Genomic DNA, 11,537 nt, shown 5'->3' with positions numbered 1-11,537 from the left:
TCTCTATCTGTCTTTCTTACATTCTCTCTCTCTATCTCTCTCTCTCTCTCTCTCTCTCTCTCTCTCTCTCTCTCTCTCTCTCTCTCTCTCTCTCTCTCTCTCTGTCTCTCTCTCTCTCTCTGTCTCTCTCTGTCTCTCTCTCTGTCTCTCTCTCTGTGTTTCTCTCTCTCTCTCTCTCTCTCTCTCTCTCTCTCTCTCTCTCTCTCGCTCTCTGTCTCTCTCTCTCTCTCTCTCTCTCTCTCTCTCTCTCTCTCTCTCTCTCTCTCTCTCTCTCTCTGTCTCTCTCTCTCTCTCTCTCTCTCTCTCTCTCTCTCTCTCTCTCTCTCTCTCTCTCTCTCTCTCACTGTCTCTCTCTCTCTCTCTGTCTCTCTCTCTCTCTCTCTCTCTCTCTCTCTCTCTCTCTCTCTCTTTCTTTCTCCTCTCTCTCTCTCACACACACACACACACACGCACACACACACACACACACACACACCCTTTCCATTCAAAATCCTAACCCTAAACATAACACTAACTCCTGACCTTAACCCTAACCCTAATTGTAACCCTAAAAGAATGGCGCTGGAGGGAATAGTACTTTAATGAGTTGGCTGCGAAGGACATCCTACTCATCCCAGGCGACGTTATAGAGGCCAGTATGTGGGATACCTGATGTGACTAGGTCGGCAAGTGGATAAACCACCTTTACCTTCCGTTCTATTGGCAAACGTGCAATCAATGGAGAATAAACTGGACGAGCGCCATTCGAGACTATCCTATCAACGTGATCTGAAAAACTGTAATATCCTATGTTTCTCAGAGTCATGGCTGAACAAGGACATGGAAAATATAAATCTAGCTGGTTTTTCTATATATCGGCAGGACAGAATGACAACGAGCCACAAGCAAACAAGAAAATGCTCACCCAGAGGCGGCGGTCCTAGTGGCTGGTGATTTTAATGCAGGAAAACTGAAATCCGTTTTACCTAATTTCTACCAGCATGTTACCCGTGCAACTAGAGGCGAAAAAACTCTAGATCATGTTTAATCCACACACAGAGACACATACAAAGCTCTAAATTGCCCTCCATTTGGCAAATCTGACCATAACTATCCTCCTGATTCCTGCTTACAAACAAAAACTCAAACAGGAAGTACCAGTAACCTGCTCAATACGGAAGTGGTCCGATGAAGCGGATGCTAAAATACAAGACTGTTTCACTAGCACAGACTGGAATATGTTCTGGGATTCATCCGATGGCTTTGAGGAGTTCACCACATCAGTCAAGAGCATCGACGAGGTCATCCCCACAGTGACCGTAGGTACATATCCCAACCAGAAGCCATGGATTACAGGCAACATCTGCACTGAGCTAAAGGCCGCTTTCAAGGAGCGGTATATTAATGGTGTTGACTCTTATAAGAAATCCCGCTATGCCCTCTGACGAACCATCAAACAGGCAAAGCGTCAATACAGGACTAAGATCAAATCCTACTACACTGGCTCTGATGCTTGTCAGATCTGGCAGGGTTTGCAAACTGGATTACAGATTACAAAGGGAAACCCAGCCATGAGCTGCCCAGTGACGCTAGCCTACCAGACAAGCTAAATGCCTTCTGTACTTGCTTTGAGGCAAGCAACACTGAACCATGCATGAGAGCACCAGCTGTTCCGGGCGACTGTGTGATCACACTCTCTGTAGCCAATGTGAGTAAGACTTTTAAACAGGTTTATGTTCACAAGGTCGCAGGGCCAGACGGATTACCAGGACGCGTAGTCAGAGCAATCGCGGACCAGCTGGCAAGTGTCTCCACTGACATTTTCAACCCCCTCCTGACCCAGTCTGTAATACCTACAGTACATGTTTCAAGCAGACCACCATAGTCCCTGTGCCCAAGAACGCCAAGGTAACCTGTCTAAATGACTATCTCCTTGTAGCACTTATATCTGTAGCCATGAAATGCTTTGAAAGACTGGTCATGGATCACATCAACACCATTATCCCAGACACCCTGGACCACAGGTGGTGAGGGTAGGCAACAACACATCCGCCACGCTGACCCTCAACACGGGGGCCCCTCAAGGGGGTGTGCCTAGTACCCTCCTCTACTCCCTGTTCACCCACGACTGCGTGGCCGTGCACAACTCCAACACCATCATTAGAAATTGTCAAAGACTCCTGCCACCCAAGTCATAGACTGTTTTCGCTGCTACCACACGGCAAGCAGTACCGGCACGCTAAGTGTGGGACCAAAAGCCTCCTGAACAGCTTCTACCCTCAATCCATAAGAAAGTTAGTCAAATGGCTACCCGGACTATTTGCATTGACCCCCTTTTTTTTTGCACTGACTCTCTAGCACTGGCTCTATGTACACTCACTGGACTCTACCCATACACTCACACATACTACACTGACACTCCAACACACACATAAACACGCACACACACACACTACATACGCTCACACACACAAAACACACACACACATGCATATTGACGCCACACACATACTCACTCAGACACACTTTCACACTCTTTCACACTCTTCACATATGCTGCTGCTACTCTGTTTATTATCTATCCTGACTGCCTAGTAATTTTTACCCCTAGCTACATGTACATATTACCTCAACTACCTCATACCCCCGCACATTGACTCGGTACCGGTACTCCTTGTATATAGCCTCGTAATTGTAATTTTATTGTGTTACTATTTCCTATCTTAATTTTGCATATTTTTCTTACTTTTTAACTATGCATTGTTGGGAAAGGGCTCTTATGTCACGAATACCGCCGAGGCTGCTCCTCCTCCTTGTTCGGGCAGGCTTCGGCGTTCGTCGTCCCCGGAGTACTAGCTGCCACCGTTTGATGTTTTCGATGTTTGTTTTGTCATGTCTAGTTTAGTGCACCTGTTTCGTATTCTGTCATGATTATGTCACCTATAAGTTACCCTGTGTTATGTTTTGTAGTTGTGTGTTATTGTTCTACATGTCGTGTGTTGTAGGTTCGGTGCCTTGTCTTTGTATAGTGTTTTACGCACTGCGCGTATTTTGTTCGCCTCCTGTGTTTGAGGCCGTTTCTTTTGTGTCTATTTACGAGTATAGTAAAGTCGCCTTGACTGATCCTCTGTGTCCTGCGATTGACTCAACCACCGCATCCACATCAGCACATCACTGACATCGTAATTAAGCATTTCACAATGAAGTCTACACCTGTTGTATCGGCGCATACAATTTAATTTAATTTGATTTTAACCCTAAACCTAACCCCTAAACCTAAAATAGCCCATGTCCTCGCAGGGACATTTCCCCATGAGAACAAATGCAGAGTTAAAAAGTAAGAATAATTAGCTGGTATAATTTTCCTTGTTTTACTATCCTTGTGGGGACTTTTGGAGATTTCCGGTACCCAATCTCAGTTTAATTCAATTCAAAGGGCTTTATTGGCATGGGAAACATACAGTACCAGTCAAAAGTTTAGACACACCTACTCATTCCATTTTCTTTATTTTTACTATTTTCTACATTGTAGAATAATAGTGAAGACATCAAAACTATGAAATAACACATATGGAATCATGTAGTAACCAAAAAAGTGTTAAACAAATCAAAACATATTTTATATTTGAGACTCTTCAAAGTAGCCACCCTTTGCCTTGATGACAGCTTTGAACACGCTTGGCATTCTCTCAACCAGCTTCACCTGGAATGCTTTTCCAACAGTCTTGAAGGAGTTCCCACATATGCTGAGCACTTGTTGGCTGCTTTTCCATCACTCTGCGGTCCAAACCATCTCAATTGGGTTGAGGTCAGGTGATTGTGGAGGCCAGGTAATCTGGTGCAGCACTCCATCACTCTCCTTCTTGGTCAAATAGCCCTTACACAGCCTGGAGATGTGTTGGGTCATTGTCCTGTTGAAAAACAAATGAAAGTCCCACTAAGCGCAAACGAGATGGGATGGCGTATTGCTGCAGATTGCTGTGGTAGCCATGCTGGTTAAGTGTGCCTTTAATTGCCAAAGTGAAATAAACAATGAAAAACGAACTGTAAACATTTCAATCACAAAAGTTTCAAAGGAATAGAGACATTTCAAATGTCATATTATGGCTTTGTACAGTGTTATAACGATGTGCAAATAGTTAAAGTACAGAAGGGAAAATAGATATACAGTTGAAGTCGGAAGTTTACATACACCTTTGCCAAATACATTTAAACTCAGTTTTTCAAAATTCCTGACATTTAATCCTAGTAAAATGTCCCTGTCTTAGGTCAGTTAGGATCACCACTTTATTTTAAGAATGTGAAATGTCAGAATACTAGTAGAGAGAATGATTTATTTCAGCTTTTATTTCTTTCATCACATTCCCAGTGGGTCAGAAGTTTACATACACTCAATTAGTATTTGGTAGAATTGCCTTTAAATTGTTTAACTTAGGTCAAACGTTTCGGGTAGCCTTCCACAAGCTTCCCACAATAAGTTGGGTGAATGTTGGCCCATTCCTCCTGACAGAGCTGGTGTAACTGAGTCAGGTTTGTAGGCCTCCTTGCTCGCACACGCTTTTTCAGTTCTGCCCACATATTTTCTATAGGATTGAGGTCAGGGCTTTGTGATGGCCACTCCAATACCTTGACTTTGTTGTCCTTAAGCCATTTTGCCACAACTTTGGAAGTATGCTTGGGGTCATTGTCCATTTGGTAGAGCCATTTAACTTCCTGACTGATGTCTTGAGATGTTGCTTCAATATATCCACATAATTTTCCTTCCTCATGATGTTTTGTGAAGTATACCAGTCCCTCCTGCAGCAAAGCACCCCCACAGCATGTTGCTGCCATCCCCGTGCTTCACGGTTGGGATGGTGTTCTTCGGCTTGCAAGCCTTCCCCTTTTTCCTCCAAACATAACAATGGTCATTATGGCCAAACAGTTCTATTTTTGTTTCATCAGACCAGAGGACATTTCTCCAAAAAGTACGATCTTTGTCCCCATGTGCAGTTGCAAACCGTAGTCTGGCTCTTTCATGGTGGTTTTGGAGCAGTGGCTTCTCCTTGATGAGCGGCCTTTCAGGTTATGTCGATATAGGACTTGTTTTACTGTGGATATAGATACTTTTGTACCTGTTTCCTCCAGCATCTTCACAAGGTCCTTTGCTGTTGTTCTGGGATTGATTTGCACTTTTCGCAACAAAGTACATTCATCTCTAGGAGACAGAACACGTCTCCTTCCTGAGCGGTATGATGGCTGCGTGGTCCCATGGTGTTTAAACTTTGTACAGATGAACGTGGTACCTTCAGGTGTTTGGAAATTGCTCCCAAGGATGAACCAGACTTGTGGAGGTCTACAGTTTTTTTTTTCTGAGGTCTTGGCTGATTTCTTTTGATTTTCCCATGATGTCAAGCAATGAGGCACTGAGTTTGAAGGTAAGCCTTGAAATACATCCACAGGTACACCTCCAATTGACTCAAATGATGTCAATTAACTCATCAGAAGCTTCTAAAGCCATGACATCATTTTCTGGAATTTTCCAAGCTGTTTAAAGGCACAGTCAACTTAGTGTATGTAAACTTCTGACCCACTGGAATTGTGATACAGTGAATTATAAGTGAAATAATCTGTCTGTAAACAATTGTTGGGAAAATTACTTGTGTCATGCACAAAGTAGATGTCCTAACTGACTTGCCAAAACTATAGTTTGTTAACAAGAAATTTGTGGAGTGTTAATTACTCCAACCTTCCGACTTCAACTGTACATAAATATGGTGTTTGTTCTTCACTGATCGTTCTTTTCTTGGGGCAACAGGTCACAAATATTCCTGCTGTGATGGCACACTGTGGTATTTCACTCAATAGATATGGGAGTTTATCAAAATGGGATTTGTTTTGGAATTCTTTGTGGATCTGTTTAATCTGAGGGAAATATGTTTCTCTAATATGGTCATACATTTGGCACGAGGTTAGAAAGTGCAGCTCAGTTTCTACCTCATATTCTGGGCAGTGTGCACATAGCCTGTTTTCTCTTGAGAGCCAGATCTGCCTACGGCGGCCTCTCTCAATAGAAAGGCCATGCTCACTTTCCTTAATTTTGGGTCTGTCACAGTGGTCAGGTATTCTACCACTGTGTACTCTATGTTAAGGGCCAAATAGCATTCCAGTTTGCTATGTTTTTTGGTAAATTCTTTCCAATGTGTCAAGTAATTATCTTTTTGTTTTCTCATGATTTGGTTGGGTCTAATTGTGTTCCTGTATCTGTCCTGGGGCTCTGTGGAGTCTGTTTGTGTTTGTAAACAGAGCGCCAGGACCAGCTTGCTTAGGGGGACTCTTCTCTAGGTTAATCTCTCTGTAGGTGATTACTTTGTTATGGAAGGCTTGGGAATCGCTTCCTTTTAGGTGGTTGTAGAATTTAACGTCTCTTTTCTGAATTTTTATAATAAGCGGGTATTGGCCTAATTCTGCTCTGCATGCATTATTTGGTGTTTTACGATGTAGTCAGAGGATGTTTTTGAAGAATTGTGCATGCAGGGTCTCAATTTGGTGTTTGTCCCATTTTGTGAATTCAGACCTCACAACCATAAAGGGCAATGGGTTCTATAACTGATTCAAGTATTTTTTAGCCAGATCCTAATTGGGATGTCGAATTTCATGTTCCTTTTGATGGTGTAGAAGGCCCTTCTTGCCTTGTCTCTCAGATCGTTCACTGCTTTGTGGAAGTTACCTGTGGTGCTGATGTTTACGCCGAGGTAGGTATAGTTTTTTGTATGCTCTAGGGCAACTGTGTCTAGATGGAATTTGTATTTGTGGTCCTGGCAACTGGACCTTTTTTGGAACACCATTATTTTTGTCTTACTGAGATTTACTGTCAGGGCCCAGGTCTGACATAATCTGTGCAGAAGATCTAGGTGCTGCTATAGGTCCTCCTTGGTTGGAGACAGAAGCACCAGATCATCAGCAGATCATCAGATTCATCAGTGCTGCAGACTGTTCTAGTGCCCTCGCCAATTCGTTGATATATACAGTATGTTGAAGAGGATGGGGCTCAAGCTGCATCTCTGTCTCACCCCACGGCCCTGTGGAAGGAAATGTTTGTCTCTTTTGCCAATTTTAACTGCACACTTGTTGTTTGTGTACATAGATTTTATAATGACGTATGTTTTTTCCTCCAATACCGCTTTCCATCAATTTGTATAGCAGACCATCATGCCAAATTGAGTCTAAAGCTTTTTTGAAATCAACAAAGCATGAGAAGACTTTGCCTTTGTTTTGTTTGTTTGTCAATTAGGGTTTGCAGGGTGAACACATGGTCTGTTGTACGGTAATTTGGTAAAAAGCCAATTTGACATTTGCTCAGTACATTGTTTTCACTGAGGAAATGTAAGAGTCTGCTGTTAATGAGAACGCAGAGGTTTTTCCCAAGGTTGGTGTTGACGCATATCCCACGGTAGTTATTGGGGTCAAATTTGTCTCCACTTTTGTGGATTGGGGTGATCAGCTCTTGCTTCCAAATATTGGGGAAGATGCCAGAGCTGAGGATGATGTTAAAGAGTTTAAGTAATTGGAATTTGTGGTCTGTATATTTTATCATTTCATTTAGGATACCGTCAACACCACAGGCCCTTTTGGGTTGGAGGGTTTGTATTTTGTCCTGTAGTTCATTCAATGTATATTGAAAAATCCAGTGGGTTCTGGTAGTCTTTAATAGCTGATTCTAAGATTTGTAATAGATCATGTATATGTTTTTTTCTGTTTGTTCTTTGTTATAGAGCAAAAAAAGATTGGAGAAGTGGTTTGTCCATACATCTCCATTTTGAATAGATAACTCTTCGTGTTGTTGTTTGTTTAGTGTGTTCCAATTTTCCCAGAAGTGGTTAGATTCTATGGATTCTTCAATTACATTGAGCTGATTTCTGACGTGCTGTTCCTTCTTTTTCCGTAGTGTATTTCTGTATTGTTTTAGCGATTCACCATAGTGAAGGCGTAGACTCAGGTTTTCTGGGTCTCTATGTTTTTAGTTTTTGCATTCTTCATCAAACCATTTGTGATTGTTTTACATTTTCTTAGGTTGTCTGCTTGACATTCCTGGATTTGATAGGGAAGCTGAAAAGTCAAATATACTGTTTAGGTTTTCTACTGCCAAGCTTATACCTTCACTATTACAGTGAAATGTTTTGTCCAGGAAGTTGTCTAAAAGGGATTGAATTTGTTGTTGCCTAATTGTTTTTTGGTAGGTTTCTACACTACTTTCCTTCCACTTGAACATTTCTTAATATTGTGCAGTTTCATTGGCTTAGATGCCTCATGATTGAGTTTTGCTTGTTCAAGTAGACTGTGATTTTGCTGTGATCTGATAGGGGTGTCAGTGGGCTGACTGTGAACGCTCTGAGAGACTCTGGGTTGAGGTCAGTGATAAAGTAATCTACAGTACTACTGCCAAGGGATGAGCTGTAGGTGTACCTACCATAGGAGTCTTCTCGAAGCCTACCATTGACTATGTACAGACCCAGCGTGCGACAGAGTTGCAGGAGTTGTGACCTGTTTTTGTTGGTTGTTTTGCCATAGTTGTGTCTAGGGGGGCATATTTGGGAGGGAATACTGTCACCTCCAGGTAGGTGTTTGTCCCCCTGTGTGCTGAGAGTGTCAGGTTCTTGTCCAGTTCTGGCATTAAGGTCGCCACAGACTAGTACATTACCCTGGGCCTGGAGATGGTTGATCTCCCCCTCTAGGATGGAGAAGCTGTCATTGTTAAAGTATTGGGATTCTATTGGGGGGATATACAGTGCCTTCGGAAAGTGTTCAGAAAGTTACAGCCTTATTCTAAAATTGATAACATTGTTTATTTCCCTCATCTACACACAATACCCCATAATGACAAAGCAAAAACAGGTTTTTATAAATTGTTGCTAATTTATTAAAAACAAAAAACTGAAATATCACATTTACACAAGTATTCAGACCCTTTACTCAGTACTTTGTTGAAGCACCTTTGGCAATGATCACAGCCTCGAGTCTTCTAGGGTATGACGCTACAAGCTTGGCACTCCTGTATTTGGGGAGTTTCTCCCATTCTTCTCTGCAGATCCTCTCAAGGTTGGATGGGGAGCGTCGCTGCACAGCTATTTACAGGTCTCTCCAGAAATGTTTGATTGGGTTCAAGTCCGGGCTCTGGCTGGGCCACTCAAGGACATTCAGAGACTTGTCCCGAAGCCACTCCTGTGTTGTCTTGGCTGTGTGCTTAGGGTCGTTGTCCTGTTGGAAGGTGAACCTTCGCCCCCAGTCTGAGGTCCTGAGCGCTCTGGAGCAGGTTTTCATCAAGGATCTCTCTGTATTTTGCTCTGTTCATCTTTGCCTCGATCATGACTAGTCTCCCAGTACCTGCCGCTGAAAAACACCCCCACAGCATGATGCTGCCACCACCATGCTTCACCGCAGTGATGGTGCCAGGTTTCCTCCAGAGTCTTGGTCGTTCCAAACGTCTTCCGTTTAAGAATTATGGAGGCCACTGTGTTCTTGAGGACCTTCAATGTTGCAGAAATGTTTTGGTACCCTTCCCCAGATCTGTGCCTCGACACAATCCTCTCGGAGCTCTACGGACAATTCCTTTGACTTCATGGCTTGGTTTTTGCTCTGACATGCACTGTCAACTGTGGGACCTTATATAGACAGGTGTGTACCTTTCCAAATCATGTCTAATCAATTGAATTTACCACAGGTGGACTACAATCAAGTTGTAGAAACATCTCAAGGATGATCAATGGAAACAGGATGCACCTGAGCTCAATTTCGAGTCTCATAGCAAAGGGTCTGAATACTTACGTAAATAAGGTATTTATGTTTTTTATGTTTTTATAAATTTGCAAACATTTTTAAAAACCTTTTTTTCGCTTTGTCATTATGGGGTATTGTGTGTACATTGCTGAGGAATTTGTATTTATTTAATCAATTTTAGAATAAGGCTGTAACGTAACAAAATGTGGAAAAGGTAAAGGCAACATTTTTCTCTGTTGAGATAATGTCCTTATTAATTTCTAGCCAGATGTAAAATGCTCCTGTTTTGTCTAATTTAATAGAGTGGGTTAGGTCTGCTCTATACCAAATTAGCGTACCCCCTGAGTCTCTTCCCTGTTTCACACCTGGTAGTTTGGTGGATGGGACTACCAGCTATCTGTAACCTAGAGGGCAACCAGTGGTTCCGTCTCCTCTGTAACATGTTTCTTGTAGGATGACAATATCTGTATTTCCAATTCATTTGATGAAGTCTGGGTTCCTGCTCATTAGGCCAAAGGCAGATGACGTCAGACCTTGTATATTCCAGGATTAATTAGTAAAAGCTTTGTGTTCCATAGTGTCAGGTGTTGTTTTCGCGTGGTTTAGGCCTGGACCATTACAGTAGGTGTGAGCAGAGCATGTTGAGCATCTGATACATACCTCTTAGGTCGCAGAATGGGGCTTGGGTGGGTGTATTAGTGGGGGTTGGGTCTGTTGATCTGCTCATGGCCTGGGCATATGTGCGGCTGTCATGTTGAGGTCCTTGCTGCAGGGGCGGGGGCATGGGGGGGCAGAAGGGGCATAGGTCTGATCTGGGGGGGGCTATATAGGGTGTGGCCAGGGTTTGTTTGGGGGGGGGGGGGTCTCAGCTGGTTGGGGTGTGGCTGGTGTAGCTGTGGTCTGGGTGTAGGTCCTCTTGACTTGGGTTCTCACGGTGCAGGTCCTTCAGGAGGGGGTCTTGCAGGTCTGGGAGGGTGTCTCGGTGATCTGGGCAGGGTGTCCGTTGCTCCTGTGTGAGGTGCTGGGTCTGTGGTTGAGGGTCACGTCATTCAGGGTCCTGGCAAAAGTTGGGATTGCTGCCTTGTAGAGGTGGACCTGGTCATAAAGGCTGTTCAAGTCCAGGGTGGCGTGGTAGGCCAGGTAGACATTAGGTTTTGAGGCACAGTCCCGAGAAATGCCTGCGTTCACTCGCTGTATGGTGGCAGGGTGAAAGTATTTTCGTGGTAGCAGGGTGGAGACAACCACTTGTGCGTTGGGGAAATTGGAAGAAGCTTTTTCAATCACTTACTTGATTGCTGTGTCCACCCTTTCCTGCTGGGCCCTCAGGTTGTTTGTGCCTTGTGAAATATGATGTGGCTGGGGTACCCTAGTTTGTCCTCTGACAACAGCTCCAGGGCATGCCTAGTGTTTGGGCACCAGAGTTTAGCCACTTTGTGTTTGGGATCTTGTGCTGCTCTGTTTTGTGATTCTGTTCTGTCTGGAGTGTGTGGACTAGCTCTCTGAGCTCCACCATCCCTCTCTCCAGCTCTGTGAATCTATCTCTCTCAACAATGGAGGAGCAGTGCAGTTGTGGGACCTGAGTCTTTTAAGTGCAAGTGGGGGTGACTCTCCTCTTGGTGCTGCTCGTCTGCAGGGCAGTTTGAGGATGAGGTGTGATCAGACTCACTCAGGATGGTGGAGTCTTCACCGAGAGAGAGCTTTTCCTGCTGTGCTCTCTGATCCCGTAAAAATCCTGCTGAAACTGCATGAGGATGCCCTGCACCATTATTGATCCAGACTTGAACACTTTGACAGAGGTTGTT

Source organism: Coregonus lavaretus (assembly GCF_964263955.1).
Source record: "Coregonus lavaretus genome assembly, chromosome: 1".
NCBI classification, from domain to species: Eukaryota; Metazoa; Chordata; class Actinopteri; order Salmoniformes; family Salmonidae; genus Coregonus; species Coregonus lavaretus.
Note: the sequence above shows the minus strand (reverse complement) of the source record.